Source organism: Thalassophryne amazonica, chromosome 2, assembly GCF_902500255.1.
Source record: "Thalassophryne amazonica chromosome 2, fThaAma1.1, whole genome shotgun sequence".
Classification (NCBI taxonomy): domain Eukaryota; kingdom Metazoa; phylum Chordata; class Actinopteri; order Batrachoidiformes; family Batrachoididae; genus Thalassophryne; species Thalassophryne amazonica.
In genome coordinates this window covers 81,162,067-81,183,298 of record NC_047104.1, presented here as the reverse complement: position 1 = coordinate 81,183,298, position 21,232 = coordinate 81,162,067, and positions in this window count along the sequence as shown.

The window sequence follows — 21,232 nt, the reverse complement described above, 5'->3', positions numbered from 1 at the left end:
GGTTTGAGAGAGGTGTCAAGGAAGCATTCTTTGTAAAACAGTTGAAACCCAGCCTTAACCGAGGAGCGGGTCTCAGACACTCTTTGTCCCCTGTTTACAATGTGGTACTCAGGTCAAAGCAGTTTCAGTCTTTTGTTCATGGTAATAAGTCATTCACGTCATCAGGAGAGAGTCGTCAAGGGAGCCATCAGGGGAAGCTTCCGTCCTGTCATTAGGAGAGTGCTAACTAGAGCACAGTAGGTGCTAATTAGAGCTATTGTTTAGTCACTAGCCTATAGCAGTCAGCCTCTCGGTAGGTGGGGTCTGGTTAGGTTAAAAAACTCCAGCTTTTGTTGGCTTCTGGTTTATTCTTCTCTACAAGAGTCAAGACAGAAGTCAGACTACCAGAGCAAGAATTTTAGCTGAGGAAGCTTCTGTGATTTGAAGCAAAATGTCCTCACGTCAAGCAACCCAGTCCAGTCGAAGATTCAAGCTTCTCTACTATGGAAACCACCTGGACAACTGAGAGCCTACACAGAAATACATCTGTGTAGTTAATAAGTAAAATAATCTCCATGGATGATTCCCTTGCACGCGCAAGTAAAAGAAAAAGAAAAAGAAACTCCGCTCCCTGCTGCTGTGGGACTGCTGCTCGCTCCAAAAACTCTGTCATGATTGTGAAATAAAGGACAAAAGAGACATAAGTCCTGCTTACAGGCTGCTACCAGAGACAGGACATGTTCACATCTTCAGTCAAACTCCAGACATCTCCACATCACTACATATTCAGTCCCTGATTGGTCATCGCCGCGCGATAAGACGAGATTTTTAAACTTGGGGAGGAGGGCAACACGACGTGACGCGATGCAATATCGCGCCACAAACGCGCAAAACGCTCAAAATCTCTTCACTCGCGTCGCGCTGCGCGGTTTGGCGCCAAAAAGGGATTACATGGCAACCTGTGGCTGCAGTCGCTCGCGTCGTGCCCGGTGTGAATGTGGAGAACGTAACTCCCGCGATAAACGAGGGACCACTGAGGAATTAGTACTCGATTTGGTGTGACTAGTGTTAGGCCTACAATACATGCCCAGTTATTTTCGGTGTGGCGCACAGTGTTGTTCGCAAGCCCCCCCCCGCCCTTCTTTTTTTTTTCTGCACCGGAGCTACCCATCCTCTGCGCTCCGGGACCTCCCACTTTACAAATTAAGCACTGGATGCAACTGCATCTGTCCAAACCGGTCTGGATCCGGGCCTGGGAAGTGTCATAAAATGACAAATTGTACTGTCTGTCTGTCTGTCTATTTATCTATTTTGGGTCAGTTTTTTTTAAATTATTGTTTCGGGAAAAAAGTTGCTTTTTATTCTTTAAATGCTCCAGCCCATCATTAAGGTTCTTAACCCTGATGTTGCGCTTGGTGTGCAATACTTTGCAACACAATGACATCAGTGTGTGTGTGTGTGTGTGTGTGTGTGTGTGTGTGTGCGTGTGTGCATGTGTGTGTATGTGTGTGTGTGTTAACGGGTGAATGTGAGGCATCAGTGTAAAGTGCTTTGAACGTCTCCATCAAATAGAAATGTGCTGTAGAAATGCAAGTCATTATTGGATTTTTCTTTGTCCATGGGCCACCAAGGCTGGCAACAAACCAAATGACAAATGATGTGAAAACATAAACCTTTCTTTGAATGCCCCTAAAAAGATAGAGGGGCATTTTCTGCAACAAATGCTACTGTTTGACAAAACAAACAAAGAAATATAAATGATACAAAATGTCACTTAGTGAAAAAGAATGGCCTTTATTGTCATTGTACTTACATACAACAAAATTTGTCCTGTGCATTTAACCCATCCTAATTACAGCTACACACAATCCAACCGAGCAGCCAGAGTCCATCACCAGCGACCAACTCCAAATGTAGATCAGGGGCAGGGGCAGAGAAATGAGCAGACACTAAAAAAAGCATGTTTTTGATTGTGAGAGGAAACTAGTGCCTGGGGGACACCCACACATGTAAACTCCACACAGAAAGGGCGGGAAGCGAGCCCACAACCTTCTTGCTGTGAGGCATCAGTGCTGACCAGTAAGAAATTATTTGCTCCTGCGTAGTGTTCCACTTGCAGATTTCTACCACAAGATGGCATTCACACACCATTGATTGACAGCAACTGGTGCTGGGCATGCAGCGTCCACTGACGATAGCCTTTTTTATTTTTGGCTTTGTTTTCATGAGGATTGGTGCGGAAGATGGTCCAGATGTACAGTAGGTAGCTGACATTTTCCAAGGGAGGTAATAAATTATGCAAAGTTTCTATAATGAGTTGGAATGGCTTAGACCTCAACAGTTTTGTTTGTTTACATTTACCTTTTGTATAATTTTGTTACAATTACACTATTACAACTTTTTCTTTTTTTTTTTTTTTTTACAGCTGTTAGATCTCTACACTTGATATTTATACTTTGTTATTATATTTCTTAAATACCTTCTTTTGTGAGGTCAGGGAGTCCAGAGATCAGGTATTTCAGTTCTCAATATGTCTGTGATGTATTGTAGAAATGACCTATAAAAGCTGACTTGACTTGACTTGACTTGAGGAACTCAACCCTTTTATTGATGGTTAATTATGTAATTCTTTAATGTTAATTTACTGTTTTTATGTACTTATAAATTGTTTAGGTTCTTGTTATCATATACACATTATTATTATTATTATTATTATTATTATTTCATTTGACTATTACTACTCTTTTGTTTTTTGATTTTTAAATGGACCACAATGGAAATACGTGTTTTCACTTTGTTGTGTAATTCATGTATTTTTAACATATTTACAATTATATTATGTACTTACATTGAACTTACAAAATTAAAACATGCACTTTTAATATATAGGTGATTTACAGCCTCCTACTGGAATGGAGTGTGAGTCCAGAATATAATTATCAATGTCCATTGTTCAGTGTTGTTAGCTAATATCCATAGTTTTTCCAAAAATATTAATCCCATCAATGTTCTGTTTTGGCAGCGTTCATCCTTGACACAAAATACATAAGCATACCAAACGACAAACATCAGCTCTTTCCAGTTTGTCTATGATCGAAGTTATACACACGCACACACGCATACATGTATACAAATGCCACTTTGCTTTTAATATATTGTGGCAAGCTGTATGGAAGAACGTAAACTGAGCCAGAGATTTTTGTTGTCTTTTCGGCATTCTGCCCCAAGCAGGTGCTTTTATTTTTACACCTCCACAAACAGAGACAGTGGCAGAAGACACAAAACACACTACAGTTCCCACTCATGGTAACAGCAACATGACACTTAACTGACTAAACCAATTGCACTATAAAAACACAATAAATCAATAACTGACTAAACCAACTGCACTATAAAAACACAATAAATCAATAATACTAACAACACTGTTGAACTGACATGAACCACAATAACATATTTAAACCCCCAAATTTCCATGGCGCATTACAGCCCAAAATGCATAAGCCTACCAAACGGCAAATGTCAGCTCTACCCAGTTTCTCAGTGATCAAAGCCATACACACACATGCATACACACACACAGTGGCCACCTGGCTGTTATAATATAGAAATATTGAATGGAATAGAAGAGTGCATTAACACCCCAACTGCTTGCATCACTTAAGGCCCCTTCACACATAGTACGAATAAGTACAAATCAGGGCGATTCACGGTCGAACAGTTTGTATGAACAAAACCACGAAAGCATCGAGCTGACGGGCAGGTGTGAATAATCCTGCTGTGACCGTTTCTTGCACGCAATGGTGTCGTGCATGAGCATGCAGGAAACTGTCGCAGTGGGAATACAATGAGAGCAGCTGGAGATGTGTAACCACATCGTGGAGTTGCTGTGGAAAAAAAATACATGCCACCCACGGGATTCAAACCTGCAATTCATAAAAGCTCTGATGACAGCCAGAAACTTTACCATTGTGCTACCATCGCTGGCCTGTAAAAGATGTGGAAAAATAGCTCAAATCAACAAGGAGATGGACATATTTAAAAAAATAATAAAGCCACACACCATAAAAAACACCACATTTTATTGAATCCCTCTTATCAAGCAGCCAATACAAGTATGATCCATCTGTTCCACTGTAGATGACCCACAGTCACAGACGTACAGTCATGAAATGACATGAGTGAGAAGCAGGGTGCTCTTATCATGTCCATATCTGTGTGGTGTGTCCTGCCGGCCCGAAACGCGTGTCTTGTGGATAGCACGCCACAGGACAGACACCGTGTCATGTGGAACAGAGCTCACATGGGTGATGTGACATTCAGATTGCCTGCTGCGTGTTATGATCTGACGGTCCATATCACCTGTGGCAGTCTGACAGCGTGTGCGCCGTGCGCTCACTCACTGCAGCCTGTCGCAACAGTGATATATGTTTTTATGTATGTCCACATGAGGACAGCAAGCAGACACACACGTGTCACAGTGCCAGTTCAAGTCCATCCAAACACGGTACGTGTTCTCCAGCTGTGACGTACAGAAGCAGAGATCTTAGCAGCTGCAACTGTCAGCGGCCACACCCCTTGCCCCTCCAGTGCACGCACCAATGTGTCACTCTATTTCTGTGTTATGTGAGCTGTCAGTGAGTCTCTGGTCAGCAGCTGACAGCCACCTCACTGTGCTGTGTGCGCTCAGACTTGTCCGGCCCCCATGTGATCATGTCTGTGCAGCATACATATCAGCATTTTATGCAAGTGTCCTCCCCCGGCATGCCACATGTGTTGGGGGGAGCGGCGAACCACACGTACACCACATGTGTTTCAGGGGGGCTACACACATGCACACATGCGATACACATGCACATCACATGTGTTGCTTTTTGCAAAGCCACAGTTGTGGAAGCACTTTGACAAATACATTAATCTATTGGTTCATGATATTGAGACAAAAAGCACCTCATTTTCGTCACGGCAGCACAAATTCATTCTAATTCATTCCGTGAAGGCCACATGAAATTAAAAGTGAAGTGGGGGGTCGGGGTAGTTATGGTTAGGGTGGAGGGAAGGAGTAGGATTAGGTTATGATTAAGGTTAGGGTTGGGGTAGGAGTAGAGTTAGTAATAGTGAGTTAAAAAAAGCCCCGTCACGAAAACTTGACTCATTTCATCACAGGAGCACGAAAAAACATGAGACTGGGCTGCATAGTTCATATCCAGCTCGAAAGTGAGCATCTGCTGACTGTTTTCATGTTGACAGCGCGAATAGCCACACATTTTCTAAGTGCCAAGCTAGCATTGTTAGATATTCGTGTATGTCACCTGGAATTTGGCCGACACCTCCCGCAAGAGGGATCAAATGGGCTCCCACAGGGCATACTCAGTCTTTCAGCCGCTGGTGTGCGCAAACAGTTGTAGCAACAGGTGTATGAGGTGTTGGAGGCAGCTCAGATTTTTCACAATTGACATGCAATTCCTCCTTTGTTCGCTAGTCGACTTAAATCATATTATGTGTGATGGGGCCCGTAGATCATCAGTTAAATGTATTTTTTAAATAATTTTTTCAATTTATAACAAAAAAACTATTAATTTCACATCCAGTTTCTTTCTGTGTAAGACTTATAATCTCATTTTTATTTGAATGGCTGTCCAGAGTCAACATGCTATCTGCAATGTACTGCAACAGCCAAACCTCTTTACCTTGTAATTTTACGGCACATGAATGTAAAGTAGACAGACACGCACCACCGTCTCCACTGCACACTCTCTTCCTCTCACTGAGGTATTGAGTCGGCAGCTGAGATTCAGCACATCATTACTAAATTACTGATTATAGGCGTAAAGCAATACAAATGAGGAGGCGGCCCCCGATGCTTAATTGGTAGGATGTAATAACGAAGCAGTGATATGTGGGCCTTAATTGTGTGTTTACCACGCTATTTATTGGAGTGCGTCCCTCCCCCGGCTAGCCGCTGATGAGGTGAGCCGTGTTTCCACCGGCGTGCTATCAATCCTGCTTCATTAAAGACACACAGGAAAGGAAGTGAGGAGAGCTTGCCTTCCAGCATTACATGGGTTCACGTCAGCTCTGTTAATGAATGTCAAAGTCCTACTGACATGGAATGAATTTAGAAAAGCAATAAAAGACAAAAAAAGAGACCATAGGCTGTCGGCTGATTCATGGATTTTTAGTTCACGCAAAGGGAAGATATTATTAGGTGTAAGAACAGAAGGAGACTGGTTGTTAATTGTAAAGAATGAATCATCCATCTTTTGAGGCCGTAACTCAACCAGATTTTTTTTTTTTTTTTGGCGAAGCTGCATTCAGCTGTGCAAATGTTAAACATTCATCTGCTTTGGTGGTAAGTACAGGATGAGTGTACGAGGTCTGTGAGAAAAGAAACGGACCTTTTTATTTTTTTCAAAAACTATATGGATTTGAATCACGTGCGATTACATCAGACAAGCTTGAACCCTCGTGCGCATGTGTGAGGTTTTTCACGCCTGTTGGTTGCGTCATTCGCCTGTGGGCAGGCTTTGAGTGAGCACTGGTCCACCCCTCCCGTCGGAATTCCTTTGGCTGACTACTTGCTGAGAGACTGGTGCTTTATCAAAATTTTTTCAGAAACTGTGAGGCAGATCCAAGTGGACACCATTCGAGAAATTCAGACAGTTTTCTGTGAAAATTTTAAGGGCTGATGAGAGATTATGGAGTGTTACTGTCGCTTTAAGGACTGCCCACGGAGCCGGACGGTGCGCCGCGCCCCAAGCCGCCGTCATTTTAAAAAATAAAAAGGTCCGTTTCTTTTCTCACAGACCTCGTATGTGGCCAAAAACCTCCTAACCAGTTTCTTGTAATTGGAATTATTAACTCTTAGTCTGGTCATTTTTGTTCCAAGAATCTCTTATGTCACAAATGCATGTGACTGGACTTACCATATGGTAACCCATGATATCTTCTGATTACATACACGGAAACATACAGTCTGGTCCATATGAGGTCTGTTAGAAAAGTATCCAAACTTTTTATTTTTTTCAAAAACCTGATGGATTTGAATCACGTGTGCTTGCATGAGCCAACCTTGAACCTTTGTGCGCATCCGTGAGTTTTTTCACGCCTGTCGATTGCGTCATTTGCTTGCAAGCAGCCTTTGTGTGAGGATCAATCAATCAACTTCAATCAACTTTTTTCTTATATAGCGCCAAATCACAACAAACAGTTGCCCCAAGGCGCTCCATATTGTAAGGCAAGGCCATACAATAATTATGAAAAACCCCAACGGTCAAAACGACCCCCTATGAGCAAGCACTTGGCAACAGTGGGAAGGAAAAACTCCCTTTTAACAGGAAGAAACCTCCAGCAGAACCAGGCTCAGGGAGGGGCAGTCTTCTGCTGAGACTGGTTGGGGCTGAGGGAAAAAAACAGGAAAAAGACATGCCGTGAAGGGGGGCAGAGATCGATCACTAATGATTAAATGCAGAGTGATGCATACGGAGCAAAAAGAGAAAGAAACAGTGCATCATGGGAACCCCCCACAATCTACATCTAAAGCAGCATAACCAAGGGATGGTCCAGGGTCACCCGATCCAGCCCTAACTATAAGCCTTAGCGAAAAGGAAAGTTTTAAGCCTAATCTTAAAAGTAGAGAGGGTATCTGTCTCCCTGATCTGAATTGGGAGCTGGTTCCACAGGAGAGGAGCCTGAAAGCTGAAGGCTCTGCCTCCCATTCTACTCTTACAAACCCTAGGAACTACAAGTAAGCCCGCAGTCTGAGAGCGAAGCGCTCTAATGGGTAATATGGTACTACGAGGTCCCTAAGATAAGATGGGACCTGATTATTCAAAACCTTATAAGTAAGAAGAAGAATTTTAAATTCTATTCTAGAATTAACAGGAAGCCAATGAAGAGAGGCCAACACGGGTGAGATATGCTCTCTCCTGCCAGTCCCCGTCAGTACTCTAGCTGCAGCATTCTGAACCAACTGAAGGCTTTTTAGGGAACTTTTAGGACAACCTGATAATAATGAATTACAATAGTCCAGCCTAGAGGAAATAAATGCATGAATTAGTTTTTCAGCATCACTCTGAGACAAGACCTTTCTGATTTTAGAGACATTGCGTAAATGCAAAAAGGCAGTCCTACATATTTGTTTAATATGCGCTTTGAATGACATATCCTGATCAAAAATGACTCCAAGATTTCTCACAGTATTACTAGAGATCAGGGAAATGCCATCCAGAGTAACGATCTGGTTAGACACCATGCTTCTAAGATTTGTGGGGCCAAGTACAATAACTTCAGTTTTATCTGAGTTTAAAAGCAGGAAATTAGAGGTCATCCATGTCTTTATGTCTGTAAGACAATCCTGCAGTTTAGCTAATTGGTGTGTATCCTCTGGCTTCATGGATAGATAAAGCTGGGTATCATCTGCGTAACAATGAAAATTTAAGCAATACCGTCTAATAATACTGCCTAAGGGAAGCATGTATAAAGTGAATAAAATTGGTCCTAGCACAGAACCTTGTGGAACTCCATAATTAACTTTAGTCTGTGAAGAAGATTCCCCATTTACATGAACAAACTGTAATCTATTAGACAAATATGATTCAAACCACCGCAGCGCAGTGCCTTTAATACCTATGACATGCTCTAATCTCTGTAATAAAATTTTATGGTCAACAGTATCAAAAGCAGCACTGAGGTCCAACAGAACAAGCACAGAGATAAGTCCACTGTCCGAAGCCATAAGAAGATCATTTGTAACCTTCACTAATGCTGTTTCTGTACTATGATGAATTCTAAAACCTGACTGAAACTCTTCAAATAGACCATTCCTCTGCAGGTGATCAGTTAGCTGTTTTACAACTACCCTCTCAAGAATCTTTGAGATAAAGGAAGGTTGGAAATTGGCCTATAATTAGCTAAGATAGCTGGGTCAAGTGATGGCTTTTTAAGTAATGGTTTAATTACTGCCACCTTAAAGGCCTGTGGTACATAACCAACTAACAAAGATAGATTGATCATATTTAAGATTGAAGCATTAAATAATGGTAGGACTTCCTTGAGCAGCCTGGCAGGAATGGGGTCCAATAAACATGCCGATGGTTTGGACGAAGCAACCAATGAAAATAACTCAGACAGAACAACCGGAGAGAAAGAGTCTAACCAAATACCGGCATCACTGAAAGCAGCCAAAGATAACGATACATCTTTGGGATGGTTATGAGTAATTTTTTCTCTAATAGTCAAAATTTTGTTAGCAAAGAAAGTCATGAAGTCATTACTAGTTAAAGTTAATGGAATACTCAGCTCAATAGAGCTCTGACTCTTTGTCAGCCTAGCTACAGTGCTGAAAAGAAACCTGAGGTTATTCTTATTTTCTTCAATTAGTGATGAGTAGAAAGATGTCCTAGCTTTACGGAGGGCTTTTTTATAGAGCAACAAACTCTTTTTCCAGGCTACGTGAAGATCTTCTAAATTAGTGAGACGCCATTTCCTCTCCAACTTACGGGTTATCTGCTTTAAGCTACGAGTTTGTGAGTTATACCACGGAGTCAGACACTTCTGATTTAAAGCTCTCTTTTTCAGAGGAGCTACAGCATCCAAAGTTGTCTTCAAAGAGGATGTAAAACTATTGACGAGATACTCTAACTCCCTTACAGAGTTTAGGTAGCTACTCTGCTCTGTGTTGGTATATGACATTAGAGAACATAACAAAGGAATCATATCCTTAAACCTAGTTACAGCGCTTTCTGAAAGACTTCTAGTGTAATGAAACTTATTCCCCACTGCAGGGTAGTCCATCAGGGTAAATGTAAATGTAATTAAAAAATGATCAGACAGAAGGGAGTTTTCAGGGAATACTGTTAAGTCTTCTATTTCCATACCATAAGTCAGAACAAGATCTAAGATATGATTAAAGTGGTGGGTGGACTCATTTACTTTTTGAGCAAAGCCGATAGAGTCCAATAATAGATTAAATGCAGTGTTGAGGCTGTCATTCTCAGCATCTGTGTGGATATTAAAATCGCCCACTATAATTATCTTATCTGAGCTAAGCACTAAGTCAGACAAAAGGTCTGAAAATTCACAGAGAAACTCACAGTAACGACCAGGCGGACGATAGATAATAACAAATAAAACTGTTTTTTGGGACTTCCAATTTGGATGGACAAGACTAAGAGACAAGCTTTCAAATGAATTAAAGCTCTGTCTAGGTTTTTGATTAATTAATAAGCTGGAATGGAAGATTGCTGCTAATCCTCCGCCACGGCCCGTGCTACGAGCATTCTGACAGTTAGTGTGACTCGGGGGTGTTGACTCATTTAAACTAACATATTCATCCTGCTGTAACCAGGTTTCTGTTAGCAGAATAAATCAATACGTTGATCAATTATTATATCATTTACCAACAGGGACTTAGAAGAGAGAGACCTAATGTTTAATAGACCACATTTAACTGTTTTAGTCTGTGGTGCAATTGAAGGTGCTATATTATTTTTTCTTTTTGAATTTTTATGCTTAAATAGATTTTTGCTGGTTATTGGTGGTCTGGGAGCAGGCACCGTCTCTACGGGGATGGGGCAACGAGGGGATGGCAGGGGGAGAGAAGCTGCAGAGAGGTGTATAAGACCACAGCTCTGCCTCCTGGTCCCAACGCTGGACAGTCACAGTTTGGAGGATCCAAGAAAATTGGCCAGATTTCTAGAAATGAGAGCTGCTCCATCTAAGTGGGATGGATGCCGTCTCTCCTAACAAGACCAGGTTTTCCCCAGAAGCTTTGCCAATTATCAATGAAGCCCACCTCATTTTTTGGACACCACTCAGACAGCCAGCAATTCAAGGAGAACATGCGGCTAAACATGTCACTCCCGGTCTGATTGGGGAGGGGCCCAGAGAAAACAACAGAGTCCGACATTGTTTTTGCAAAGTTACACACCGATTTAATGTTAATTTTAGTGACCTCCGATTGGCGTAACCGAGTGTCATTACTGCCGACGTGAATTACAATCTTACCAAATTTAACGCTTAGCCTTAGCCAGCAATTTCAAATGTCCTTCGATGTCGCCTGCTCTGGCCCCCGGAAGACAATTGACAATGGTTGCTGGTGTCGCTAACTTCACATTTCTCAAAACAGAGTCGCCAATAACCAGAGTTTGATCCTCGGCGAGTGTATCGTCGAGTGGGGAAAAACGGTTAGAGATGTGAACGGGTTGACGGTGTACACGGGGCTTCTGTTTAGGGCTACGCTTCCTCCTCACAGTCACCCAATCAGCCTGCTTTCCCGACTGCCCGGGATCTGCCAGGGGGGAACTAGCGGCGGCTAAGCTACCTTGGTCCGCACCGACTACAGGGGCCTGGCTAGCTGTAGAATTTTCCACAGTGCGGAGCCGAGTCTCCAATTCGCCCAGCCTGGCCTCCAAAGCTACGAATAAGCTGCACTTATTACAAGTACCGTTACTGCTAAAGGAGGCCGAGGAATAACTAAACATTTCACACCCAGAGCAGAAAAGTACGGGAGAGACAGGAGAAGCCGCCATGCTAAATCGGCTAAGAGCTAGTAGCTACGCAACCTAGCGGATTCCTAAAAACACACAAAGTGAATAATGTGTAAATAATTTAAAGGTGATTCAGCAGAAGGAGTGCCCCCAATCAAGGCACCAAATAGGCCATGAAGCAGCACAGGCAACGCACGACAACAGCGAACGCACGACAACGGTGCTAAAATAAACTAAAAATCAACTAAACACGCTGTGGAGCAGCACAGATAACGCACGACAACAGTGCTAAAAGAGAAAAAATAAATAAATAAATAAATAAATAAAAATGAAAGCGTTAGCAAGCTAGTTAGCTTGCCAACGCTGATAAATGTTAGCTGATGTTTTGACCGTTTAGAGGTCTTCCTTAGGCGTTGGAGCACAGTAAAAAAGTAAAAAAAAAAAAAGTAAAAAGGTAAAAAAGTAAAAAAAAGTAAAAAAGTCTTGAAAAAGACTGTTAATTCAAGTCCAAAGCAGCAGGTAGCAGGTCTCTGTGTAAACAGTCCCAACAGAGAGCCAAAATTCAGTGAGGAGATCCGGTCAAATATCGCTATGGTGCATGTTTGCCGTATCCGTCAAAATATCAACTGTCCAGGATGGGTGGAGTCTCTCGTCGTTTTTTCTTTGCAAGGAAATGGAACGACTGGAGCAGCGTGACTGCATCAATTTTGCCAGAAAGTGGGGCCGGACAGCAGGTGGAAACCATTCGGATTATTCAGACGGCTTTCGGTGACGATTCTCTGGGCATCACACAGATTAAGGAGCGGTACAACCAGTTTAGAGACGGCCGCACAATGGTGGAGAGCGCGCCGCGCTCCGGGCGGCCATCGACATGCTGAAATGACTGGATCATTTCCAAAGTGAACGCTGTGGTGATGTGGGACCGTCGTGTGACTATCCGAAAATTACGGAAGAGGTGGACATCAGCACTTTTTCGGCACATTCCACTGTGACAGAAGATTTTGCCATGAAAAGAGTTGCAGCGAAATTTATCGGCACGAAGCTGATGACGCAGCAAAACCGCCTTCGTGTTGAAGCCTCACAGGACATGTTGTGACATGCCCAGCTCGTCCACAATTTCTCGGATAGTCACACGACTGAGAAGCCACCGAAAGCCGTCTGAATATTCCGAATGGTGGAAGAGCTGGGCATGTAACAACATGTCCTGTGAGGCTTCAACACGAAGGCGCTTTTGCTGCACCATCAGCTTCGTGCCAATGAATTTCGCTGCAATTCTTTTCATGGCAAAATCTTCTGTCACAGTGGAATGTGCCGAAAAAGTGCTGATGTCCACCTCTTCCGCAATTTTCGGATAGTCACACGACGGTCCCACATCACCACAGAGTTCACTTTGGAAATGATCCGGTCATTTCAGCACGTTGATGGCCGCCCGGAGCGCGGCGCGCTTTCCACCGTGTGGCCATCACAACTCATACGTATTTCAACAAGCGTAATACAAGAATTAATTTTAAAATAAAAATCGAATATAAATATAATATATATATTTAAAATATGGGCGACTGTGAAATAATGAGACTAGTGAGGAAAGCCACTGAGAAAAAAAAAATAAAATTGTGTCATTGTCCAAATACTTATGGACCTGATTCCATAAATGGGAGTGCTGAGACCAGAGTAGATAGCAAAAATCATGTGCACTCATCAGAAGTCATGGCTTGTTAGCTGATCTGCATTAGCATCATTTGTGTTTTACAAATATTAGTTGCATTCACTGCTTAATTCATACTTGCTATCTGCTCCCTCACATTACAAAGAATCCATCCATATTTTGGCTGGAAAGTTACAATCTACAGTTACTGTTCATCCATGTGTTTAAAATTCCTATATTTAACCATATGTGTACACTCGCTACTGGGTCAAGTGCTGCAATGAGAACTAAGTCAGATCCTCTTACAACGTGAAGCAAGTGTGTTGATCCACCTATTAAAATTTGAGTTGCCAGTAAAGTAAATTGAGTGTTGCAAGATACTGAATGAAATAACCACCCGTAACCTGTAACGGTGCCTAGAATAAGGAACTAAATTGTAGCAAAATGCTCCTGCACATACACACAGACACACGCGCGTGCGCACACACATACACATACACCACACACACACACACCCACACACACAACACACACACACACACACACACACACACACACACACACACACACACACACTCACACACTTATGAAAAGTTTCAATGTCTGTGATCCACAGACCTCGGACATGGCAAGTGTGGCAGGAAAGTTTTCTTTCCAAATTAATAATATCACTTTTTTCAGCAAATACTCTCTACAGCTACAGAGAAGGGGTAATTGAATTTATTCATACTGAACCAAATAACAACTTAAGTCATCTCAAGGCACAATACATGAGCAACATCGTGTATTGACATCACTTAGGATGGCTGATTATCAGCATTCTAATGAGTTTTAAAAAAACAAAACAAAACAAGCAGCATTGATACAGTACATACTAGTGCTACTGCAGACCTGAGGAACTTCAGCCAAATGTGAAATTCATTATTTGCTATAGATGCAGATTCCAGTGACAGTACAGCGTTTTTTTTTTTTTTTTTTTTTGGACAGACCGTACAGATTTTTAAGTAGTCATCACACTTGCCAGAACCATTGGACACCATTCCCAGCAACATGTGAGCTTTGTTTTGCTTTCCTTTTGGTTATATATTTGGTCTCATATTGTATATCTTCCTTTCATGTGGTTGTTGGAGCAATGTTTCAAAAACAGGTATTTCAAGGTTTTTTTTTTAATTGACTCTACACAGTCTGGTTGGGATGGACCGACCCACCCACACACTCATTCCTCTCTACATTTTTACAGTCTGAGACATAAGCTGTTACAAGCTTGTGGAATAATACTTAGAGTTGCCTGATTTCATATTACTGATCTTACTTAAGTACCACAATCAGAGTCTGTCATCAAAACCTGTCTGTCTGTGCGGTCTGCTTTTTGATTAGAGACACTCAAGAAATCAGAACTCGCAGAGCAGCAATGTACTCGACTTGAAGGTATATGGGTTGCCAGGGAAACCACAGCCTGTAAATATTTATACATGTGTGAGTTCATCAGAGTCAGCCTTTTGACGTTGTTACCATCCAGCAGCAGTAATGTCTGGCGGAGGGCAGCAGCAAGGTTGAAGCTGAGAATCATACTAAGAGCCACACTTCTCACTGACATTTGAGTCCATTGTAAATCCGCTGTGATTCATTAACGTACAGTATATTAAAGCCTGTATTAGCTCCTGCTGGAGTGTTCCTAAAGATCTTCAATTAAGATCTCACCAGGGTTAATTGTCTTCATTTTAAAACAAGCAGTAAAATCAATCAGCTGTTGAGAAAAGCATTAATCGGCGCTGTGGTTATAGAGCCATTTATCCATTTCCTTATTGGCCAAAGTTGTTCTAAGTATTTACACGATGCACAAGTACAGGAAGCACCATTTATCCCTTGTCGCAAGATTAAGTTCAATAATCTGTCACTTTGTTTTATTGCCTGTTGTTTCAACAAGAACACTGTCTAACTTCTGCTTGTCAGCATCACCATTTTGACTTATCCAGTCCTAGCTATAATCAGGGGTTAGTAGTGGTGTGCTGGTCAGTGAATTAAGTGTTATAAAAATTCACTTTATCTCATAGCACTTGCAGTTCAAGTAAGTAAATTCAAAGTGCTTTACAATTGCACATCAACTGCGCCATAAAAATACATTTAAAAACAATAATATATACAGACAACAATAAGCAGCCTTTCTGAGGTTAGATTTATAGATTGTCAGTAACGATGATCAATAGATAACCAATTCAAGGCCGAAAATTTAATTGTGTTGCATTTATTTAAATGTATAACCAAACTATTCAGTTTATTTGTACACCACCAAATCATAACAAGCATGCTAGTGTGAGTGTGTAGTTGAGTGCTGTGCAGGACTAATTTCTTCGTCCTACTCCCGCTGAAATTCGGACCATTACCACCCGCACACGCAATGTGCGTGTTACACTCCCGCCTGTTCCCACAATGTGTTTTTCCAGTCCCGCCTGCACCGACAAAACACTGAGAATTTATCAATCAATCAATCAATCAATTTTTTTTTTATATAGCGCCAAATCACAACAAACAGTTGCCCCAAGGCGCTTTATATTGTAAGGCAAGGCCATACAATAATGATGTAAAACCCCAACGGTCAAAATGACCCCCTGTGAGCAAGCACTTGGCTACAGTGGGAAGGAAAAACTCCCTTTTAACAGGAAGAAACCTCCAGCAGAACCAGGCTCAGGGAGGGGCAGTCTTCTGCTGGGACTGGTTGGGGCTGAGGGAGAGAACAGGAAAAAGACATGCTGTGGAGGGGAGCAGAGATCGATCACTAATGATTAAATGCAGAGTGGTGCATACAGAGCAAAAAGAGAAAGAAACAGTGCATCATGGGAACCCCCCAGCAGTCTACGTCTATAGCAGCATAACTAAGGGATGGTTCAGGGTCACCTGATCCAGCCCTAACTATAAGCTTTAGTGAAAAGGAAAGTTTTAAGCCTAATCTTAAAAGTAGAGAGGGTGTCTGTCTCCCTGATCTGAATTGGGAGCTGGTTCCACAGGAGAGGAGCCTGAAAGCTGAAGGCTCTGCCTCCCATTCTACTCTTACAAACCCTAGGAACTACAAGTAAGCCTGCAGTCTGAGAGCGAAGCGCTCTATGGGGTGATATGGTACTACGAGGTCCCTAAGATAAGATGGGGACCTGATTATTCAAAACCTTATAAGTAAGAAGAAGAATTTTAAATTCTATTCTAGAATTAACAGGAAGCCAATGAAGAGAGCCCAATATGGGTGAGATATGCTCTCTCCTTCTAGTCCCCCGTCAGCACTCTAGCTGCAGCATTTGAATTAACTGAAGGCTTTTTAGGGAACTTTTAGGACAACCTGATAATAATGAATTACAATAGTCCAGCCTAGAGGAAATAAATGCATGAATTAGTTTTTCAGCATCACTCTGAGACAAGACCTTTCTGATTTAGAGATATTGCGTAAATGCAAAAAAGCAGTCCTACATATTTGTTTAATATGCGCTTTGAATGACATATCCTGATCAAAAATGACTCCAAGATTTTCTCACAGTATTACTAGAGGTCAGGGTAATCCATCCAGAGTAAGGATCTGGTTAGGACACCATGTTTCTAAGATTTGTGGGGCCAAGTACAATAACTTCAGTTTTATCTGAGTTTAAAAGCAGGAAATTAGAGGTCATCCATGTCTTTATGTCTGTAAGACAATCCTGCAGTTTAGCTAATTGGTGTGTGTCCTCTGGCTTCATGGATAGATAAAGCTGGGTATCATCTGCGTAACAATGAAAATTTAAGCAATACCGTCTAATAATACTGCCTAAGGGAAGCATATATAAAGTGAATAAAATGGGTCCTAGCACAGAACCTTGTGGAACTCATAATTAACTTTAGTCTGTGAAGAAGATTCCCCATTTACATGAACAAATTGTAATCTATTAGACAAATATGATTCAAACCACCGCAGCGCAGTGCCTTTAATACCTATGGCATGCTCTAATCTCTGTAATAAAATTTTATGGTCAGCAGTATCAAAAGCAGCACTGAGTGTCTAACAGAACAAGCACAGGAGATGAGTCCACTGTCCGAGGCCATAAGAAGATTCATTTGTAACCTTCACTAATGCTGTTTCTGTACTATGATGAATTCTAAACCTGACTGAAACTCTCAAATAGACCCATTCCTCTGCAGATGATCAGTTTAGCTGTTTTACAAACTACCCTTTCAAGAATTTTTGAGAGAAAAGGAAGGTTGGAGATTGGCCTATAATTAGCTAAGATAGCTGGGTCAAGTGATGGCTTTTTAATGTAATGGTTTAATTACTGCCACCTTAAAAGCCTGTGGTACATAGCCAACTAACAAAGATAGATTGATCAATATTTAAGATCGAAGCATTAAATAATGGTAGGGCTTCCTTGAGCAGCCTGGTAGGAATGGGGTCTAATAAACATGTTGATGGTTTGGATGAAGTAACTAATGAAACATAACTCAGACCAGAACAATCGGAGAGAAAGAGTCTAACCAAATACCGGCATCACTGAAAGCAGCCAAAGATAACGATACGTCTTTGGGATGGTTATGAGTAATTTTTTCTCTAATAGTTAAAATTTTGTTAGCAAGAAAGTCATGACTTCATGACTAGTTAAAGTTAATGGAATACTCAGCTCATAGAGCTCTGACTCTTTGTCAGCCTGGCTACAGTGCTGAAAAGAAACCTGGGGTTGTTCTTATTTTCTTCAATTAGTGATGAGTAGATAAGATGTCCTAGCTTTACGGAGGGCTTTTTTATAGAGCAACAGGACTCTTTTTCCAGGCTAAGTGAAGATCTTCTAAATTAGTGAGACGCCATTTCCTCTCCAACTTACGGGTTATTCTGCTTTAAGCTACGAGTTTGAGAGTTATACCATGGAGTCAGACACTTCTGATTTAAAGCTCTCTTTTTCAGAGGAGCTACAGCATCCCAAAGTTGTCTTCAATGAGGATGTTAAAACTATTGACGAGATACTCTATCTCCCTTACAGAGTTTAGGTAGCTACTCTGCACTGTGTTGTTATATGGCATTAGAGAACATAAAGAAGGAATCATATCCTTAACCTAGTTACAGCGCTTTCTGGAAAGACTTCTAGTGTAATGAAACTTATTCCCTACTGCTGGGTAGTCCATCAGAGTAAAATGTAAATGTTATTAAAAAATGATCAGACAGAAGGGAGTTTTCAGGGAATACTGTTAAGTCTTCTATTTCCATACCATAAGTCGAACAAGATCTAAGATATGATTAAAGTGGTGGGTGGACTCATTTACTTTTTGAGCAAGCCAATAGAGTCTAATTAGATTAAATGCAGTGTTGAGGCTGTCATTCTCAGCATCTGTGTGGATGTTAAAATCGCCCACTATAATTATCTTATCTGAGCTAAGCACTAAGTCAGACAAAAGGTCTGAAATTCACAGAGAAACTCACAGTAACGACCAGGGGACGATAGATAATAACAAATAAAACTGGTTTTTGAGACTTCCAATTTGGATGGACAAGACTAAGAGACAAGCTTTCAAATGAATTAAAGCTCTGTCTGGGTTTTGATTAATTAATAAGCGGAATGGAAGATTGCATCCACCGCCCCGGCCCGTGCTACGAGCGTTTGACAGTTAGTGTGCTCGGGGTGTTGACTCATTTAAACTAACATATTCATCCTGCTGTAACCAGGTTTCTGTTAGGCAGAATAAATCAATATGTTGATCAATTATATCATTTACCAACAGGGACTTAGAAGAGAGAGACCTAATGTAATAGACCACATTTAACTGTTTTAGTCTGTGGTGCAGTTGAAGGTGCTATATTAATTTTTTCTTTTTGAATTTTTATGCTTAAATAGATTTTTGCTGGTTATTGGTAGTCTGGGAGCAGGCACCGTCTCTACGGGGATGGGGTAATGAGGGGATGGCAGGGGGAGAGAAGCTTGCAGAGAGGTGTGTAAGACTACAACTCTGCTTCCTGGTCCCAACCCTGGATAGTCCAGGGTTGGGAGGATTTAAGAAAATTAGCCAGATTTCTAGAAATGAGAGCTGCTCCATCCAAAGTGGGATGGATGCCGTCTCTCCTAACAAGACCAGGTTTTCCCCAGAAGCTTTGCCAATTATCTATGAAGCCAACCTCATTTTATGCCCACGCAAGAGTATAGACCATGCAATGATTATGTGTCTCATCACGTCCCGTGTAAGAAAACGTGTCATTTAAGCTATTAATAAAGAGATTCACGGGGTTGTTTGTTTCAATTCACTGGCCTGTAGTCTTTTGAGGCACTGGACGGGAATAGTGCTCCTATTCCGTTGTTTTCTTTTAGTTTAAAGACTGTTTGATATATGTGTGCCATATATGGGCATGCGGTGTTGCTATGGTAACTCTCGCTGCATCTGTGTACCTGTGTTGCTGTTCCTGTCCGCTGCTCCTGTTAAATTAAAGACATTCTATTTAAGCTGACAGTAGCGTGTGGACACCGCATTTTACACTTTTCTCCTTGTTGACAGACTCATCTTGTCGCTTCCAAACCCGCAGTGTTTTTCTTTTAGCCACCTGCTCCTGCAAGATTGGCGTTGTGTCCGGAGGGACCTAATCCCAATGCAGCCCTCTAGTGTTTGGTCCAAGGTGCTACACACCAGCAAGGTTTAAACCTTATCCACCATGAGAAGGCACAATGGATGTGCCTGGATGTCCACAGATACCCGTATTTTAAAATACTACTGTGGGAGAATTAGCTACACTACTGCACAAATATTTAGGCACATTCACTATGATTTAAAATGTCCAAAAATTTAGGAATATTCTTGATATTTATAACTACAAAAATGTAAAATACATGACCTGCTTTAAACCTTTTAAAAAACTACAACCCCTGGCAAAAATTATGGAATCACCGGCCTCGGAGGATGTTCATTCAGTTGATTAATTTTGTAGAAAAAAAGCAGATCACAGACATGACACAAAACTAAAGTCATTTCAAATGGCAACTTTCTGACTTTAAGAAACACTATAGAAATCAGGAAAAAAAAATTGTGGCAGTCAGTAACGGTTACTTTTTTAGACCAAGCAGAGGGAAAAAAAAATATGGACTCACTCAATTCTGAGGAAAAAATTATAGAGTCATGAAAAACAAAAGAATGCTCCAACACATCACTAGTATTTTGTTGCACCACCTCTGGCTTTCATAACAGCTTGCAGTCTCTGAGGCATGGACTTAATGAGTGACAAACAGTACTCTTCATCAATATGGCTCCAACTTTCTCTGATTGCTGTTGCCAGATCAGCTTTGCAGGTTGGAGACTTGCATGGACCATTTTCTTCAACTTCCAAAGATTTCATTGGATTAAGATCCGGACTATTTGCAGGCCATGACATTGACCCTATGTGTCTTTTTGCAAGGAATGTTTTCACAGTTTTTGCTCTATGGCAAGATGCATTATCATCTTGAGAAATGATTTCATCATTCCCAAACATCCTTCCAATTGATGGGATAAGAAAAGTGTCCAAAATATCAACGTAAACTTGTGCATTTATTGATGATGTAATGACAGCCATCTCCCCAGTGCCTTTACCTGACATGCAGCCCCATATCATCAATGACTGTGGAAATTTACATGTTCTCTTCAGGCAGTCATCTTTATAAATCTCATTGGAACGGCACCAAACAAAAGCTCCAGCATCATCACCTTGCCCAATGTAGATTCGAGATTCATCACTGAATATGACTTTCATCCAGTCATCCACAGTCCACAATTGCTTTTCCTTAGCCCATTGTAACCTTGTTTTTTTTTCTGTTTAGGTGTTAATGATGGCTTTCATTTAGCTTTTCTGTATGTAAATCCCATTTCCTTTAGGCGGTTTCTTACAGTTCGGTCACAGACGTTGACTCCAGTTTCCTCCCATTCGTTCCTCATTTGTTTTGTTGTGCATTTTCGTTTTTGAGACATATTGCTTTAAGTTTTCTGTCTTGACGCTTTGAGTCTTCCTGGTCTACCAGTATGTTTGCCTTTAACAACCTTCCCATGTTGTTTGTATTTGGTCCAGAGTTTAGACACAACTGACTGTGAAAACCAACATCTTTTGCTACACTATGTGATGATTTACCCTCTTTTAAGAGTTTGATAATCTCTCTCCTTT